At 51.0% G+C, this 19,950-nt stretch overlaps 1 protein-coding gene across 3 annotated transcripts in view; it reads left to right on the top strand.

The window, feature by feature from the left end:
• Positions 1 to 19,950, top strand: part of MIDEAS (mitotic deacetylase associated SANT domain protein) — a gene marked incomplete at its 3' end in the record, with an annotated part of 69,803 nt that overhangs the window by 21,990 nt on the left and 27,863 nt on the right. Inside the window, exon 1 of one of the 3 annotated variants that reach the window (XM_080920699.1) lies at positions 3,390 to 3,525. The exons of the other annotated variants lie outside the window; for them this stretch is intronic. Of the gene's footprint in view, positions 1 to 3,389; positions 3,526 to 19,950 lie in introns of those variants that run through there. 3 annotated transcript variants of the gene reach the window in all.

Below are 19,950 nucleotides of genomic sequence, written 5' to 3'. Positions count from 1 at the left end.
AGCCTTTTGCTGTTCTTTATAAGATCTACTATGATCTACTCATGTACCATAGAATTCATCTCTGGAAGAGTTTTTAATATTACTTAATTGTATGAACGTTTTTGCCCACATATATGTCTATGCACCAGATATGTGCCTGGTGCCTGTGGAGGTCAGCAAAGGGTGTCAGATCCTCTGGAACTGCAGTTACGGATGGTTGTGAGCCACCATGTGGATGCCAGCAACTGAAGCCAGTTCCTCGGCAAGAACAACTAGTGTTCTTAATCGCTGAGCCAGCTCTCTAGCCTCTCCCCACCAGTCCCTGAAGTGTTTAATGGGCTGGACATAGGGGATGGCCGTTCTGAGCTGTCTGTGAGAGCCGTCATCATCTGTCTGCCTCAGATGGACTCAGAGCTGGGGGTCCAGTCATAGGTGCTTCACTTACAGGAGTGTTTCTTAGCAGACACACCAGGAACTGGAGCTCTGGATTCCTCTCTTGCCTATGGTTTGTGGAGAAGTGGAGTGGTGCGGAAAATGTCATCCTTCCGACTCTCCCAGCTTGTGTCCCTAGCTCTAAAAGGTCACCTTCTTGTTGCCCCAGAGGCTTGTAGGGGGGATTGGAGAGCTACTAAAACCAAAACTTTCATAAGTCAGTGATTTTGCTCTGTCATATCTGCAACAAGACAGACCTCCAAGGCTTTTCTTTCATACCACCCCATTCGCTGTAGAGAGGGAGACTTCTACCACAGCCAGGACAGCCCCCTCTCCTCCTTTCCAAGGTGGTCCAGATTTTAGAAAAAATTTTTTGTCATAATAAGTGTTTTTAAAAAATATTTATTTAAATATGTGTAAATAAGGGTACACTGTTGCTGTCTTCAAACACACCAGAAGAGGGCATCGGATCCCATTACAGATGGTTGTGAGCCACCATTTGGTTGTTGGGAATTGAACTCAGGACCTCTGGAAGAGCAGTCAGTGCTCTTAACCGCTAAGCCATCTCTCTAGCACCAAATTTAGAAATTTTGTTGAGTGAAGGTAGGCAGAGCTCCCCCAGGGCCACTGACTTCTCTTGGACATCTTGCCACCTGCCTCTCCTCCCCATGCTGCTCTGGGACAGGCCCAGCAGCTTGTGTGGGGAAGGAGGAAGCCCTCAGAGACCAGACGGAGCAGTGCTGGCCCAGAGTAATGGCCCCGTTTGTTACCGTGAGGCTGGGCTCTAGCTCTGAATGGCAGACTCTTCCTCAGCTAGCTCAGTTTTTGAGACGTTCCAGGGCCAATTTGTATTTTCTTTAGGGGCTCCCTCTGGGCTGGTTAGCTTCAGGGGCTGAGCCTTCAGCAAGGTCACCTGACAGGTCTAATGAAGTAACGGCCGCAGTGGATGGTGGAGGCCGAGTGGCTGCCTTTGCTTTCCTCACATGGATGAACTGTCACACGGAAGAAGAAATGCAAATGGACAAACCAAAATGGCTTTTAGACCCAGCCTCTGCTAGGAGCACTGAGAGGCCAGCCTGTACTTAGGGGACTGTGTTACCTGAGTCCCTCAACTGGTCACCAGCCCACTCTTTAGGAGACTGGAGGAAGAGACAAGAGAGACAGAGAGACAGAGATACTGGCTTACCCTGTGGCCTTCTGCAGTCAGCTTCTCTGAATCGTGCCGCCGTCCCTTGAATGAGAGTGCTAAAATACACTCACACAGCTGTTTAGTCACTGAATGGGGAAGTGTTTGGAGACTTGTCATAGTGGGTGCTAAACTGGGAGCCTGGACTTTTCTTTGTAGAAAGGGGTTTCCCAGGTTCCTTCATTTTTTTTTTTTTCACAGTCACAGAATTATGGATCTTAAACTGGAAGTGATTTTTAAGAGGTCATCTGGTCTAGTCCCCTGGCATACTTATTGGTGTTTTTGTAGCCAAAATGCTCTGCCCTGTCATAACAGGACAAATAAGCCCTTGTCTGCTGGGGAGGAGCCCTTCCAGGTGCACGGAGGTGACACCAGCAAAGAGGTGGGTGAGGATGATGCCTTCCTGGTTCTTGCAAGTTTCTGTGCAGGTTCCCCTGTTGTCAGTGTCACCTACTCCCCAGGTCTTTACTTGAGGACTCAGGCTCTGCAGCCTCAGGGGTGAGAATCAGCCTGCTGCCTGCCACCCTCCTACCCGACTCTTAGGACAGGACACCAGGGAAAGTGGCTACCAGAATGCAGTGCGTTTGTTCCTCAGTGGGTTTTCCTTCAAAGGAAAGCCTTCTGACTCATCTTAAGAAGCAACACCGTACAGGCAGCAAAACACACCTTGACTTTCCCTCAGCTCTGGAAGAACTCTCCAGTTTCCCATCATCCACCAAAATTCGAAAAGAGGCATCACGGGCCGGGGCCAGAAAATTATGTCAGGGCGGTTTAAGAAGACCTTGAATCAGTCGCCCAACTTTGGCCTAGGTTGTGAGGATTTCACCCTGGAGCTTTTCATCTCCTAAATAATGGTCATGTAAGTCCTTTATAGAGACAGGGTTGGTTTCTCTATAACTTACGCGGGCAGGCTGGTGCCTAGGAATCGTAACTCAGGAAGGCTGTTAATAAACTGGCTCAAAGAGGATTATGCATGTTTTACTGCATCCAAAGTCAGTTTTCTTTGTGGAGGAAAGCGCCTTGTGTCTTCTTCACTATGGGGCGCGCGTGCGCGCGACACACACACACACACACACACACACACACACACACACACACACACACTTTCCTGGCAGGCTGGATGGGTTTCCAAACATTTCGTCACTGTCTCCTCCTGACCTTGATGTGCAAGGAACAAGCCGCATGGCCTGTTGATTACAGAAGAGCCATCGGGGGCTCTAGCCTAGGCTGGGGAGTTGGGGGGAGGGTGGCAAGTGGAGGTAAGGTCTGCTGGAAATCCCCAGCCCTGGCTGCGGCCCGGAGGTTTAAAGACGCCTCCCAGCCTTATTTGGTCGCAGGAAGTGGGCGGCGCGGAGCCTGCAGGCGGAGAGGCGGCCCCGAGACAGTTGTGCTGATGAAGTGGTAGAGCTGGTTCCTGCTCGCCGCCGTGCCGCGCGCGCCGGCCAGCCACTGGGCGCTCGGAGCTCCCAGCCTCGAGTTGTGCAATCCTTTGTAGCTCGCCAGCGAGTCCTCCTCCTTCGCTCTTGCCTCTCGCCCTCTCTCTCTCTCTTTTTCAAGCTGTGAGCTCAACCGATGAGTCAGAGCCGTGCAATCCTGACACTGCATCGCAGGACTGGGGGTGACACGCAGGGAGGGAGAGCGCTCTCGAGGCGGACTGTAAGGGCGCGGGGCGCGCCGAGGCTGCCGCGTTGCGAGCAGTGGGTGACAGCACGCACGTCCCGCCCGGGCCCTGCCAGCAAACTTCCAGGCTTTGGGAGGCGCGGGCTTGGCTGAAGCCCTGCGAACGCCGCGGGGAAGCGACGGCGCCTGTTTGTTTTTAAAATCCGGGAGTGCGTGCAGGCGGCTGGGCTCTTCGGAGGCGACCCAAGGCGGCGGCCCGCGGCGGAAGGAAAGGGCACTGCTGAGGCCGGAGGCCGAGCGGGAGCTGGGTAAGTGGTGTTGCTCAGCGGGCGACCGAGGCCTGCAGGCGGTGCGGCCAGCGAGGGGACCCCGAGTGACCGTGCAGGCGGTGGCTGCAGCTCTGCACACACTGGGCCTCCGGCGGCCAACTTCTGCGGCCTGCGGGGCGGCGGGAGCGGGTGCGTGGGCCTCAGTCGCCCGCCTCCGCCCGGCCCGCACTCCGCGCCCGTAGCTGCGTGTGCAGCTCAGCCCGGTCGTGTTAGTGCAGCTACGCTGCTCGATCGCGGCCCGCCCACCCAGGCGCGGCCCCGGCTGGGAAGCCCTCCCCAGTCTCTCTGCCCCGGGTACCAGCGGCTGGGGACCGCGGCTGCTGCTCCTGCGCGCGCGCGAGAAACGTGGTGACCGCAGGGACCCGCTGGCGTGCCGGGCCGGGGAGGCGCGACAAGAGGCTCGCGAGCCGCGAGAACTTAGAGAGGGCGCCCCTTCTCTTTCCTGCGTGTGGGGCGCTGGGTCGGCGCGGGGACTTTGAGGGGGATAGACCTGCGGGGGAGTGCGGGGGATGGGGGCAGGGAACTGGGGCCGGTGCTGGAGAGGCCTAGGCTGGAGTGTTGAGCGCGCGCGGGCCGGAGGACGGTTGTGGAGCCGCCTCACCCGCGCGCCTGGCACTGCTGGTGCACCTCAGACCTGTCATCAGGCTTGTCCGCCCCCGCAGGCTCGCGTCCCTGGCTCGGGTGCTGTGTTCCATGGTACTTGTCCTGAGCTTTGAAGCCCGGGTTCGTCTGGGCCCTGCATATGGCGGGCTCGATAGAGTTAATCATTCCCCGCCCCAAACGTTCACAATGAGGGGCATGTGGACCTCTGCTGCGTGCCCCCCATCCAAGCCTTAAAGTAAAGACTTTGGGAAGCTGAGGAACTTTGGGCAGACCTGGAGGAGGCGTCTGGAGGCTTCTGAGTGTCCCAAACCATCTAAAGATGAAAGGGGAAGTTTCTTGCCTCGTTTTTTATACTTTGTTGGCTACAACTTCGGTGGCCACTTCCTGCTTCCACCATCCCACCTCGGACCCCTGTGCAGGATAGGGGAGCAGTGCCTGGTCTTTGAGACCGCCGCAGCACGTGTGTGTAGGAGATCCTGGTGGCAACTGTGTCTGGGGAGGGGAAAGGTAGCTTCATCCATCCCTCGGAGCCTGGCTTGGAGGGCCTGGGTTATCCTCACCCTGTAGTTTTAGGGCTAAGAGGGTTTGGTGAAGATGACATTGTATCACTGATCTCTGACTCCAACCTTGGTGCCTCAGCTGAGGGGGTGAAGCATCAGTCTTAGTCCAGAGCTGTCTAAGGAAAGTATGATCTGTGTACCCATAATATCAGAAAAATGCACCCTTTTTTGCGTGGTCGGATAACTTTAGAGCCAAATGGGGCAGACCTTAGGTTAAGAACTTATGGGGCCTCTTTCCTGCCGCTCCGCAGGTGTAAACATTCTATTACTGTGATACATTATCTCATTTCACAGCCCTGGCTCCGGTCTCCATTCTAATTGGATTGGCCTATGGCTGGTTTCTCTGGTCTGTAACTCCCAGGGGTCAAGGGGTGATGAACTTAGAGAATGCCCCCAGGTTTCCAGCATGCTCTGGGGAAGCTGATCTGCTTCCATTGTAGCAGCTCCAAGCACCAGGTAGAACCCCAGCTCCTTTCGAGAAAGAGCTCCTTGGAGTGCCCATAGGGATGAAAGTAAACTTTTAAACATGAAATTTTAAAAATAGCCCTTGTGTTGGACCCTGGGCTGCTGCTTTTAGCAAATGGAAGAGGGGAGGTAACATGGAACTACATGCAATTGAGAGCCTGCCATGGCTCCAGAACCCAGGGAAAGGCTCATTGGAGCTGAGGCCTCTGGAAAAAGAGGTAGGTAGAAGGTGAAGAGTGCACCTGGCTAGGCCCCTGTGGGCCTGGCCCGCAGATCTTTACCCTTGATAGCCTAAATAAAAGGTTGCTGGTGGGGATGGGGGTGGGTTGAGGACGTGTAAGCAGTTTGGAGACTCCTGCTTATGTCTTCCTTCTCAGAGTCCCTGCTGAAGGCCCTCTGAATATGTTAACTGCTACTGTATTTGCACACACATAAGGCATCAGAAGCAAAGGTTCTCCTTCATAGAGTTGCTATGAGGACGATGAGATAAGCAAACCGTCGATAACTTCTGCTTTAGTGTAAGCTTAGGGCTCTTTCCGACAATGCCTGGCATCTAGTAAGGGTTAGTACTAGTTAAGCGAATGAGTGGGAGATACCCACAAACAGGCAAACGAATGTGCTTGCCAAGATTAATGGTGCGCCCCTTTAGTCCCAGATGTTTGGGAGGCAGGGGTGGGAGGAATTCTTGAACTCATGAGTTCAAGCCCATCCTGGGTGGGCTAGGTGGTCTCTGTCTCAAAAAGAAAACAAGATTTGCCATGCAGAGGACCATGAGTCATTTCTCTACTATAAGGACCACCCCACTGCATCGTTAAGTTTCATAGAGGGTCAGTTCACCACAAGGATCCCAGTGCTTGTTGGTACTTAACACTCCTCTGTCTCTGTCATACTGACCCCACGGGGTCATCAGGATGAGTGGTAGCACCTCCAGTCTGGAGATCTGCTAAATTGGCCATTTCCTTTGTCTAGAACAGGTTGGCACCCTTCCTGTGTGTGTGTGTGTGTGTGTGTGTGTGTGTGTGTGTGTGTGTGTGTGTGTGTGTACTTACGTGCACAGGGACAGGTGTGTGGAAGGACTGTACTTTTTCCTGACTCATTGCAGACTGCAGGAAATGCAGCCAGCGGTGGCTTTTCATTGGAGATTTCTTGTGCACATCACAGCTCTGTGAGGCTAAAGGAAATTGCACCCTGAACTGGGGCTAGGAAGGCTGAAATCCTCAGTTCTTAGTAAGGGGACCTACTTAGTAAAGGGCTCTGTATTTGCATTGAAGCAGCATTCAGGACACTGGGACTGTGAGCTCATTTTATGAATCAGAAGCATTGCAGCATAACCTCTGTGCTGTAGACTGCACTTTGGAATCCAGATCACCCTCCTCCCACCCCCACTGCGTGTACACTCGAACACTTGGGAACTGTTAAGGTTGTGGGGGGAGCATCAATTCAGATTCCAGAGCCACACCCAGTTCCGCCTCCACACTGGGCTGCCATTCCTGGATGGTGTGTGGACAGTCACCTGGCAGTGACTGAAGGACGCCTGGCGGGTGCATGGGAATGAGCCTTGAGCACCCAGGTTCTTACTCTGCGTCTGCACTTGCAGTGTGGCTTTGAGCATTGCTTCATTTCCTGAGCCTCGGATTTCTCCTCTGTAAAATGGAGAGAATAGTACTTAGAATGACTGCTGTAAAGGTGAAACAGGATTGTGCATGCAAGTTGATGAGCTGATAGTAAGTAGGTTTGCAATAGATGCTAACTATTCACTAGATGCAGGCCCAACTCCTGTTGGCCTTTTGCTGCTTCGGGTGGAAGGGTGGGTGGTGGGTGGGGGGGAAATGAAGGTGTCCTGCTTGTAGTGGGAATTAGTGTCTGGGGCCACTTTCATGGCTTTTTCAAATGAAGCTTATTTTCTGGCTCCTTAGGTCCTGGGCTCCCCAGGTCTGTGCTAGTACAAGGAACTGTCCCTGCAGAGGATGGTTAAGGGCTCACTTCTCTGGAGAACCTACCCTCGCAGGTCTGGCTGAAAACCTCACCTGGGCTGGCATAGGTGTTTTACAGTCTAGGAAAAAGTACCTTTGTTTTTTCTTTTCTTTTCTCACCTGAACCCTGACAGTATGACCTGGATGGAGGTTTGGGTGGAGCTGGGGGGGGAGTTGTCCCATTAAAGGGCACTTTGGCCCTTGTCCCAACTGAAGTAAGAGTAGAGGCGAGGTGAAATAGTGAATAAGAAAGGAGCTGTCCTGTGTCAGTCAGCAGAGAGCTGAAGCTTTGCTGTGCTGGTCTCTCCCGGAGAGCCTGTTGCTTAAGGTTCTGGTAAGGACTGGTGTAGAGGACCAGGATTCCTGGCGCGTTGCTTCTCTGGTAGCTGCTGCTCTTTCTCTTCCTGGAACTGCACCTCATAATGTGGCCAGACAAAGAAAGTGCTCCCTGTTCCCTTTGCCTTTCTCCCAGCCATAGGGAGCTTGTGGCTGAGAGTGCTTCTCCCTCCAAGTCTCAGGGAGGGGGAAGGGAGCAGTCTGGGTGAGATCTGTTCACCCAAGCTGGAAGGGAGGGAAGTACTGTAGGCTTACAGCCAGATGGGGATTCCCTGAGGCCTTCCAGCTCCTTCAGGGAAATGGCCTCCAGAGATAAGGGAATTCGGGAAGGGGGTTTAGGCTTCAGCTGGGGTAGACAGAAACCCTACTCCAGCCCATTGTTGTCAAAACTTGCCAACTGGGAAGGAAAGCCACCAGAGCTCTCAAAGGGGCTGACATGGTAAATTTACCTCTCTGCAGTGCTGGTGGGCCAGTTTCAAGCTCCTCCCAGCAAAGTGTCCCTCTCAGCCTGGGGCAGCTCCTGGGGCGAGCACCTGTGTCCTCACCTGACCTCACTGGGTCCGAGGCATTAGTTCATAATCATGGGCTCCTCAGCCTTGGGGAGTCTTCGAAGAGCTGGAAAAGATTGGGGTGGGGGAGCTAAACTCCTTCCTTACCACATAGGGAGGCCAAGAGACTTTTGCCAGTTCCCATTTCACCTTGGGAGGGTGGGAAGAGGGATGCACATCCGGTGTCCGTCTTCAGGGTCACTGCCCTCTGAGTTTGGAAGTTGGAAGGGCTGCCTGCAGTTCAGGAAGAACCCAGAGGAATACTGTCTAAGCTTCTGGGTGTGACTCAGTTTTCTCCTGGCTCCATGGTTATTTCTGTGTGTGTGTGTGTGTGTGTGTGTGTGTGTGTGTGTGTGCGCGCGCGCGCGTGTGTGTGCATGCGAGTGCGCATGTAGTGTGACTGGGGAGCAGGATCTAAGGGAAAGCAGAAGTATTCATGCTACATAGGGCACACACAGGTCTAACAGCGACAGGAAAAGAACAGGGTGGGTGGGGTGGGTAAAGGCCCCTCTTGCCTTCTGTCCCCACTGCAGCTCCCACACTTGAGAATAGACAGCCCTCCCATGTTAAGTAGTGGCAGCTTTTCTTTGAAGGTTCTGGGCCGCAGTGCCAAAAATAACCAAGTTGGTACTTCCACTTGTGGGATATTCCCTGCCCTGGCTTCTGGGCAGACTTGCTTACGTTCAAACGCAGGCCCAGCATCTGCCATCCCGGTTCCTACTTCCTGTGGCCACCCTTCCCTAGCATCTCTCAGGCCATGGCGCCCTCCCTTTTATTGCTCTCCTTAGAGTGAGTCCACGAGGGTGTTGACTCTCATCTTGGAAGACCTGAAAGTCCGGCCAGTGTTCTCTGGGAAAGACGTTTGTCCTTCTGTGTCCCTGTGCTCTCTGCTGGCACAGTTGAGTCCACAGGAGGCCTGTGCTGCGTGTGCTCTGGAATTCTTGCCAGCTCTCTCTCCCGAGTCTGGTGACCAGATGTCCTGCATGTCTGCAGAGCTCAACGCTGTTTCTGGGACTCCTTGTCTCCTTGTTCTGCACAGACTGCCCAGAGCTGCTGTCGACCAGCTGTGGAAGAAGCGAACCATTCACTGCTCCCAGGCCCAGCAAAAGAGGGAATGAAATGTCATGGATCCAGTACTTGCTTTGGGCAGGCCCTTGGTCTCCGTGTTATCTCATTGAATCCTGCAGTAGCTTTACTACCGTGGTGCTCACTTACTGATAAGGAAGTGGAGGCTCACATAGGCTAGTGACAGGAGGAACTGCACACAGTTGAGCCTTCTTAGCACACAGCTCCAGTCTTTTGACTGTTTCCATATGCTCAGGGAATGGGGCTTCACCCACAGAACGTGGTAAGATGGTAAGAATTGGGGGAACCATTGGACTGATGGGTAGGGGAGATTTAGGGCCAAGGAAGAAAGGGAAGAACCCAGTTTTAAGCTTGGGTCTGGGGGTGGCTGGGACATTCACTCATGCTTGGAAAGGGGTGATGAGGTTTGATTTAGGCCTTCCAGATGTCTCCTCTCCCAGATGTATACAACCTCTACAGTCATAAGAAAGGCTCTGGAAGACTGTCAATTAGGGGTTAGGTGGGATCTTGGGTCTTCCTACTGCTGGGTTTGACCCTAGGGCCTGTCATTCCTGTTAGCTTGGCCTGGGTCCCAGAGTGCCTGGTTGGTGTGTACTTGGGGCTTAGTCTGAATGTTCTGCGGGTGCCTGGCATGGCATGCCAAAGGCCTCTGGGTGTATTTCAGGAACAATAAAGAATAAATCAACACAGAAGAGAAGGCTCTACAGCAGCTGCTCAGAGACAGGAGAAATTCAAGGAATGTGGCAGCATTTGGCAGAGATTCTACATCTTGACCGGGGCCTGAGAAAGGGCCTGATGCTTGATGAATTTGGGTGAGAGGGACAGGCAGCTTTCTGTACCTACCCTGCAGCCCTTTAAGATGTTTCAGGCAGCTGTACAGGACCCAGCTTTCCTGGCAGCCAGTTTGTATGCTTCTTGGTTACTGGGAGGATCAGAGAACACAGCCATTTCTCCCCATTCTTTATTCTTACCTCAGATGAATGGATACCAATAATGTCTCTGCCAAGCCTGGCAACCAGAGGGGTCTTGTCCCTCTCTAGAGCTGCCCAGAAGAGATGAACCAAACAGTTGTCAAGGACCTGGCAGGTCTGAAGGGGTTCTGTGGTGGTTCGGATAAGAATGCCGCCCTCCCCCCAGACTCATCTGATTGAGTGCTTAGTCACTAGGGAATGACACTATTTGAGAAGGATTAGGAGGTGTGACCTTGGGGTGGGCATGGCTTTGTTCGAGGAAGTGTGACACTGGGGGTGGACTTTGAGATTTTAAAAGTCCAAGCCTGGCCCATTGTCTGTTTCTTCCTGCTGCTTGTGGATCTGGACATAGCCTCTCCAGTACCGTGTCTGCCTTCGTGCCGTGCTCCCCTCCGTGATGATAACCTCTGGAACTGTAAGCAAGCCTGGGGTTGCTTATTCTTATAGGAGTTGCCTTGGTCATGGAGTCTCTTCACAGCAATAGAACAGTGACTAAGACAGGTGCCAAATGTGAGGGCATCCATTTGGCAGCCCTGACCACAGCTCCACTCAAGCACTCATCTGTATGTTCTTGAAGCAATTGACCATGGATTCATGGTCAGTTTCTCTCTCTGGGCCTTGGTTTCATCAGGAATTTCTGTTGAGGTCTTGGAGTGTTTGGTCACTAACCTTCCTCTCCCTTGTTTAGCATGTGCCATGAACAGCTTTTATTTACAAATTTAAGTTCAGAAGAAGCCTTGGAGCCCCACGCAGAGATGGTGATTGTCTGAGCCTGGCTCTCATGTTCAGTGTCTGGGGAGTTGGGCCCGAAGCTGCTTGTGGGAATTCAAGCACAGAGCTGATTGGACTCAGACTTCAGGGCATCAGGGGAAGGGAACTTGGGGAGGGCAGGCTTTGAAGCCACTTGTGGGTTTAGTACTAGTAAGTATGGGAGTCATGCTACTCCTGAAGGAAGACACAGATCTTCCATAGGATCCCCAGGTATGGAAGTCACTAAAGAGCCACTCACCTCACCGACTGGGCCTTTCCCAGCCAGCCACACTTCCGGATCCTCTCGGAGGCTTCTGTTTGCCTGGCAGTCCTGTCATCGGTTTCAACCAACTCACACAAGAGGCCATAAGCCCGAGACGCAAGGAGAAAGTTTGCAGAGTTAGTGAGGCAGGCCAACCTGGCTCCACTCCTGGGCTTGCCGTCTGGCTTCCCTGACCTTTGACCCCTTGGGACTTTTCAGGTTTGTTGGTGGAAAAGAGGGAGAAGAAGACATCTGCTTTGCTGAGGATTAAGTAGGAGTTTTTAGTACCATGGATAAAGCTCTATTTGTGTAGTAGATTAACCCTGGCTTCAGCTTTTCCTGGTGTCTTGCCAGGAACTGGAGCCTTTTTTTTTTTTCTTATGGGGATTGGGGGCATTTTTGTTTTTGTTTTTGTTATTTTCAGAGATTTGCCTGTCTCTCCAGTGCTGGGATTAAAGATGTGCACCACCACACCCCAGCCAAGCTGGGGCCTTTTAAAATGAAGTTTTTGAAGTCCTTGATTCTGGAGCCCTGCTATGCTCCTAGTTCTGTGTCTGAAGTTAAATTTCTTTGGATTACAGTGCTGAATGAGGAGTTATGTTGAGGGAACTATCCTGTGATAGTTGGCATCCGTTCAGCTTTCCCTGGAGTGAGGCTGAAGCCATCTTGACATGGCCAGAGGCCTTTACCTGACTGGGGTCCCATTGACCTGCAGCTTCCAGCCTATCTCCTCTTTGTGTGCACTCTCTGGGCTCTCCTCCCCTCAGGGGCCTTTCAGCAGCATCCCTGGCAGGGACCTATTGCTAGAAGATTTGGATCATTTCTTGAGAGGAGTGTGATATACCACACCCTGCTGGAAAAGTTCCCCAAGAAGAGCAACCTTGGGAGGGAGAGGGAGGAAGGCAGAGACCATTCTGGCTTTGTGGGGTTCTCAAAAGTATTGCTTGTTCCTTCTGGGAAGCACAGGTGTGGGATGGTGGGAGGAGAGGCTTCTGCCACATTCACAGTAGTCTTGAGTTTCCCTCAGTAGAAAGGACAGGGTCCATCTTTGTGTGTTTCACAAGGATCATAGTTGTGAGTCAGGGTTTTTTAAGAGCCAGCTTCAGGTGTTCTGTAAATGTTAGCTCCTATCTTTTGGAAAGTACATTTAGGATACTCTTTAGACTGGCTACAAAGTGGAAATACTGGCTTGTGACCATTTTCCCCAGGGAAATACAAAGTTGCAAGACGACCTGATGTAATGCAAAGACTGCTTCATTCCAAAGCTATTGTAAAAAAAAAAAAAAAAAAAAAAAAACCAAAACATTTTTTTTTCTCCCCCTCCCCATTTTTTGAGACAGGGTTTCCTTGTGTATCTCTGGCAGGCCTAGAACATGTTATGTGGATAAAGCTGAACTCAAACTAAGAGAAATCCCCCTGCCTCTATATCCCGAGTATTGGCGGTAAAGATGTGTGCAGGTTTGGGGTCAGACTCAGCGTGTCTGGTGTGAGGAATGGGCAGTACCTACATGCTTGCAGATCAAGCTCTGCCATGCATGGAGAGTGTGGGTTGGGAGAGCGACTTTTACAGACCAGGAAAATGTGAACAGGTCTCAGAACCGTTGTTTTCTGTCAATTTCTCAGTTTTGGTATTTGCTTCTGAACTTTAGCTAGTTTTGATCAAAAACTACTTTGCAGAATTTCAGTCCTTTTAAACTTAGTAAGACTTGGGCTGTGGAGAGATGACTCAGTGGTTAAGAGCACTGACTGCTCTTCCAGAGGTCCTGAGTTCAATTCCCAGCAACCACATGCTGATTCACAACCATCTGTAATGAGATCTGATGCCCTCTTTTGGTGTGTCTGACAGCTACAGTGTATCCATATAAATAACATTAAATTAAAAAGTAAAAAATGGCTTGCTTGATTTATGATCTGCCCTAGTGAATGTAGTTAGTCTCTGAAGAGAGTACATGGCATTGTCTTTGGGTACGTACATATATACATACATAGTGGTACATAGAAGACACTTAGAGAGAATTGGTTTGTCTCGTTTAAGCTTTCTTTTTCTTGGTGATCCTCTGTTTAACTGTATTGTCCATTATTGAAAACAGAATACTGAGGCCGGGTTTGGGGATTCACATCTTGAGAGACAGAGCCAGGAGGATTGCGTCAAGACCAGTTTGGGCTACAGAGTAAAACCTTTTCTCAAAAAAAAAAAAAAAAAAAAAAAAAAGTAGAACGTTAAAGTCTTTGATGATAACTGTTGAACTGAATACCTCTCTCTTGAATTCCGACAGTGTTTGCTTCATGGCTTTGTTTTGTTGGGTACCTGTATGGTAGTTCCCTCATTGCTGTTGAGAGAAATGTTTTTGCTTTGTCGTTTATGACAGTTTTTGTCTGAAGTTCAGTTTTACCCAAATACTGTGCAGCCCTTCCAGCTCTCTGGGTACTGTCCGCATGGTACTTGTTTCATCCTTTTATCTCATATTTATTTGGTGTGTATATATATTTTGTGAGTGTATCAAATGTTCATGCGTATGCAGGTGTGTGTGGGGTTCATGTGTGTTCTAGATGTGTGTGTGAAGGCCAGAGGTCAACATAGGTATCTTCCTCAGTCGCTACCTTATTTTTTGAGACAGATCTCTTACAGAACCTGGAGCTCACTAGCTAGATTGGATGACAAGCAAGCTTCTGTCACTGCTTCCCTAGCCTGGGGACTACAAGTGTGAACTGCTGTGTTCTGCTTCTTATGTGGGTGCCAGAGATCTGAACCCTGGGCCTCATGCTTACAGCAAATGCTTTGCCAACTGAACCATCTTTCCAGCACCATTTTTTTTCTTCCTTTTTCCTTTGGAGAGAGATGGGATTGAGACAGAGTCTCACTATGAAACCTTGGATAGCCTGAAACTTACTATGTAGACCAGGCTGGCCTCAAAGTCAGAGATCTACCTGTCTCTGCCTTTCTGATTGCTAGTGTCTCATTTCATTCTTTATTTTTAACTTATTTAGGTCTTTTGTAAACCACATAAAATGGGGTCACCTTTAAGAAATTCTATCTGGCAGTGGTGACACTCACCTTTACTCCAGTGCTTGGGAGGCAGAGGCAGGTGGATGTCTGAGTTTGAGGCCAGCTTGGTCTATAGAGCAAGTTCCAGGACAGCCAAAAGTACACAGAAAACCCCTGCCTCTGAAAATAAGGGGGGGGGGGGGGCGCCTGGAGAGATGGCTTAGTGGTTAAGAGCACTGACTGCTCTTCCAAAGGTTCTGAGTTCAAGTCCCAGCAACCACATGGTGGCTCACAACAGTCTGTAATGGGATCTGATGCCCTCTTCTGGTGTCTGAAGACAGTGACAGTGTACTTATAATAAATATATCTTTAAAAAAGACAGAGGGGGGAAAGAAATTTTGACAACCATTGCATTTTGATTGGAGCATCTGATACTTCACATTTTAAGCAGTTATTGATAAGGTAGAATTTATGCCTCATTTGTTCTACCCTTCCCCCACTCCTGCCTTCATTTGTGTTAAATATTTTTGAATATTCCATTCCTTGCCTATAAAACAAAACAAAGAAAAGTGAGGGTTAAATGAGACAAGATGCTGTCCACACCTTAAGAGGTCCATAAACATGGGCACCCAGTTGGACCTTGGGCTCTGTAAGAGTCATAGTCATCCCTAGAGGTTTCTTGAAGCAAAGTCCACTCAGGAGGGCTCTTTGGGAGCCTTGTGTCTTCTGCCCAAAGCACTACTCTTGCAAATGGTTCCTAGGGAACTTCACATCCCAGCCTCTGACTCACCATCTCTCAGAGCTCAGCATTGTCCAGGCTCCTTATGAAGTGCTGTGGCTTTACCTCCTATTTTCTTCCTTTCTCCTTCCAGACTCAGGACGGACTTGAGAATCCTGAGAATCCATACAGGATACAGTCAGGCTGCAGAGTGTGATGATGGGGGAGGGGCAGCCATATGATTGGGAGTTGGTAGTCTGGCTCACTCGTGAACTCTGGGGCAGGCTTTTCAGAGCCACCCTCTCTCTCCTCATGCCTCAGTTGGGGGTAAGCGTCTGGACATGCAGGTGGAGCTGCGGGTACTGTCTGTGCGGCTGGTGCTTCTTACATTGGCGTTGCATCGGTTCCTGTGTCTTCCCATATTCCTCAGATGCAGGAGCCAGTGAGTGGAGATCAGAGTCCCAGTTCCCAGAGACCAGAGACCCAGTTCCCGGGCAAGCCCTCCATTACTCTCTGCCTGCTTCGAGCCCTGTGAAACATTATAGAGCAGCAGCAAGTAGATTGGCAAGAAGAGTCAGGAAGGGTGGCAGTGTGTGCTGGAGACAGAGTTAGGGCTAGCAGTTATAGAGGCTGAACTTCCAGGCAAAAGGTCCAACTTCAGCAGAAGCCCAAAGAGGACACTCCCCGGGGTCACCTCTCCCTTGTGTTTATCCTTGCCGTCTCCGTCCCTACAGTATAGCTGAATCTATGTGCTTCTGTGTCTTGTCTCTGCACACTTCTCTTGAAGATCCACGGGGTAAAGGCTGTGCTTTGTCTCCTGTGTCTCCCTAGAGCCTGGCTTACAGCCAGTGCCATCCAAAGCCTGTTGAATGGATGAAGGGGCCCAGGCCGACCTACACAGCTGCAGCAGGGTGTGTGCAGTGGGGGAAGAGGCAGGGCAGGCGGCGTTAAGCAAGGCCCCTGTGACTGGCCTCCTCTGTTTCTTGGCTTTGGGCCGAGGTTGGCACCGGGACATGCAGGCAGCCTCTAGAGGGCCCTGCCCTAGACCTACTAGGGAGTCAGACCTTTCCAAAGAGAAAGAACCAGAGCAGACTCTGGTGGTGTGAGCATCACAGCACATAGAGGGTCTGGTGAGGGGACAGATTAGAAACCCTCCCCCGTCACCCTCAGTTTCAGCCCTCTGAGGACAGGGCTATGGGGCCATTTTTGTCTCTCCATGTTCTCTCACTCTGGGGTTCAGGGTACATGAGCACACATGAGTGTGGAGGTCAGAGGTCAGTGTTGGGTGTCTTCCTCATTCATATCTCTACCTGAGTTTTGAGTCAGATCTCTTACTGAACTTGGAACTTGGTAGTTGGCTAGACTGTCTGGCCAGGAAGCCCCAGGAGCCCTCCTGTCTGGGCTTATACGTGCCCTGTCGTGTCCAGCTTTTGATAAGGGTGCTGGATTTTGAAACTGAAAACTCTATACTTGAGTGACAAGCACTTTACTGAGCCATCTGCCCAGCCCTATCTTTTCTTACAGAGTATGTAACTATCAGAGTCACCCTCCTCATTCTGATCCTTGAGTCCTTTTGAGAGGGTTTTCCTGTAATTGGTGGTGGCCCTTGTCTAGTAGGCAAACAGTCAGTCAGTCCCTCAGTTGATTCTGGATGCTTGGTCCTCTGCTGAGCCTCAGTAGCACTTCCGTCTGTATCCCTCCTATAAAAGGAAACTGGTCATTCTGGTCCGCCATGGACATCTTGCTGGTGTTTGTGGGGCAATGGGAGAGGGACACAATTAAGGTAGTTGCTCAGGCCGGGGCCTGAGTATCCTATCCGGCTGCACACACACACAATCCTTTAAAAGCATCTCACTGCAGGCCTTTTTGCTATCAAAGCTCATACTGTATTGAGCTTGAACCTGTGCCAAGTTTCTGAGCCGGGCCCGATTACTAACTGAGGCCCTGGGGACTCTCTCCCCAGCTTGTCAACCTAGGCTCTGCATCTCTGAGCTGAGGTTCAGTCTGGAGAAAGGGTGAGTCAGGGACCATGGATAGGGAACGGGGTCAGTCATAGGTCTTCCACCATGTGGCAGGCAGGTCAGTACCTTATGCATCAAAGCCTCTCTCTCACAAACTTGCAAACTCCTTGAGAACAGGGCTTCTGTATCCAGTGGTCCTGACAAATCTCTGGCCTGAGTGGGAACTCCTCTTTACAGTGAGGGAAACAAATGACATGTGGACAGCTACTTTGTATCTAGAGGGAAGGTTTATCCAAGACCTCACAACTCTTAACTGCCCCCAAGATGGCATTTCCCAAGCACTTACCCAGCCTGGTTGAAGCCAGAAACCTCAGTTTACTGAGAAAGAGCCATTCAGAAAGTAAATCTGGATTAGGGGGCCAACTAGGTCATGATGGGCCCCTTGGCATGGTCTTTTAATGTTTTAGACACCTTAGTGTCTTGAGACCCAGTCTTAACCATGTCAAGTCATGAGGTAAACAGACTTAAAACCCTGTGTGCCTGAGCGTGACCCAGGCAGGGGCAAGAAGCCTTGAGAGCCAGAGAGCTGGTACTTTTCCAGGTAGCTTGCATGTAGTTTGGGGTAGTAGAATGATGACCCAGGAGCAAATGACTCATGGGCCTGCCACTGGAGGAGGCCTTGTATTTAGCTTTGTTGGAGAGGACATGGGCTTTTGTGCTTGTTGTTGGGGAAAGCTAAAAATGAGCCCTTTATTTCATCACCTCAACAGCACGAGGAACTCTGCTGTCTACCTGGGTGATAAGCTGGCCTCAGGGTTAGGCAGGACCCCAGGCTGGGTACCTGGCTGTGTGCACTTTTGCTTGGGTAAGTTCCGAAGTGCAGATCTTGGGAGCAGGCAGCTCCCGATCAGGTGTTTAGGCACAAATGTCTTCTGCAGAGATGAGGAAACTGGGCTCTTGGGAGTTAGTGTGTGGCACATGGGTGTGTGCTGGGGTCAGGCAACATGATAAACTTGATGTGTAATCTGTCTTCCAGCCTTGGGGTCAGAGAGCTTTCCAGAGGAAGCACTGGCTCAAGGATGAGAGGGGTGTGGCCAAATGCAAAGGTTAGAAAGGCAGGGACACAACTTGGTCCGAGACCTAGAAGCAGTGGGAAAGGGGGTTGATGAGCCCTGACCATATTCTTCATGCAGGAAGTGCTAGAAGAGGCAGCAGGAGCCAGAGACTGGGGACTTTGAGGCAGGGTAGGTGCTTCAGACTTTGCCCCAAGGCAGCCTCTTCAATTCTCAGAGACATGGCTTGCTTGGCAGTTAAGGTCTTGTAGGGTACGCTGTCTGTGTTTTACTTATTAACGGGCGGGAGGCACCAAGCTCTTGATTTCCCTATGTCCTTGAGCTGGGTAGCGAGAGGAGTAGGTATATATGTCAGTACTCAGGTGGATAATGTAAGAGGGTCTAGAGTTCAAGGCTAGCCTGAGCTACATAATAAACGTTTGGAGTAGGACTGTTTAGCACTCTAATGGCTGGGAGGGCTTTCTAGCTGGTTATTACCTGTATTTCAGAGTTCAACCACTGTGACCCTGGACCAGGCTGGGCACCTCCTCACTGGTGTCTGTGACTCACAGCAGTCTTGTGTCTCAGATGGACAAATCGAATGGCCCAGGTGCCCAATCTCTCAGTAGCCATAACTGGCTCTCCTTCCTTATGCCAAAGGGTTCAGTAGATTCTCCTGGATGGGCTAGCCATCGTTGGGCATGTTGGTGGTTTGCTATGTCACTTGAAGAGCTGCCATACCTTTAGAGTGTAGTGACCATCAACACAGTGTACACCCAAGGACATTCTAGAAACTTGTCATGTATCTCTGAAACCAATAAGTGGTTTCAGCACTTTCTTCTTGGTGTGCTCTTGTTTTTCTTTTCTCTCTCTTTCTTTCTCTCTCTCTCTCTCTCTCTTTCTCTCTCTCTCTCTCTCTCTTTCTTTCTTTCCTTTTTCTTTTCTTTTCTTTTTCCTGTAGAGAAGATGCATTTCACCAAAGAGCTTCCTGTGACCTCCACTGGTTCCAGGCCACTGATAATGACACTGGCTGTATTCAGCTTAGGTCTCCCTGGGGTTCCCTGGTCCAAGACTGGTTGCAGTGGAGAGGCTCCTACAGGAAGGGACCAGAGAAACCGACTGATAAAATGGTTAACAGTGTCTGGGGCCCCCGTGTGGCTGTGGGCTTCCTTCTGCTGTGTTCTTGCAGTCAGAGGCCCTGCCGCTGGTCCCAGGGGTGACCTGCCTGCAAGGGGTTCCTCCTTACAGCTACTTCTTGAACCTAGGGTGTTTGGCCCATTGGCTGGCAGTCTTCAGAGCAGGTGGCTTCCTTCTTCCTCACTGTGAGGACGGTCAGACTGGCTTGCACCTGAGGGGCAGAGGAGAGGGAGGAAGGGAGGTACAGGCAAAATGAGAGGAAGTGGCTCAGTCCTGGTGTAAGGGTGGGAGGTGCCAGTGAACTCTGAGAGCTCAAAGGCCCACCACAGCGGCCAAGACTGAGGCAGGGCCAGAAGTGCCAGGGTTAGAACCTAGGCTTGAGGTGGGCCAGCTTCGTCAGTAAAGGTATCACGACTCCTGCAGCTGGACCTTATACCCGCTGCCCCTTTGTGGAGAGGCCCCTTCCCTGCTTCTGGAGATTTTGTCTCGGTTATGTTTAGGGAGAGGAAGAGAGGGCTACCTACTCAAACAAGAGTAGGAGGAGACCAGCCGAAGCTAGTGGTGAGCTGTGTCCAGCAAGCCCTGACCTAAGGATGGGTATGTATATGGGGCTAAGATCAGATTGGTGTGTGTTGAGGATTTCATCTTGTGTGTGTGATGTAGGCAAATTACCTTGTTCCTGTAGGCCTTACCTAGCTTACCTACAAAATGGGAGTTGAAGTGTTGGTGCTTGATACAGGGATTTTAAAAAGCACAAAGTGTGTTGGGCCCTCTTGACACAGGCAAGCCGGCTGCGTTGGTTGTTATTGTTGGGCTACATAGAGATTGTGACTGCTGAGGTAGCCCTTCCCACTTCCTCTGCTCTTAGGCCCGCTAGTGTCCTGCTTGGCAGCGCAGGAAGGGCATAGTTGTGAAGATATCTGTGGCAGGAAGCTTATGGGGTGATTCCACCTTTCCCCAAACCAGCCTCTTGTCCTGAGCAAGTGCCTGTCTTTA

This window comes from Micromys minutus (genome assembly GCF_963924665.1).
Source record: "Micromys minutus genome assembly, chromosome: 1".
Lineage (NCBI taxonomy): Eukaryota > Metazoa > Chordata > Mammalia > Rodentia > Muridae > Micromys > Micromys minutus.
Note: the sequence above shows the minus strand (reverse complement) of the source record. Positions and strands in the feature narration are given on the sequence as shown.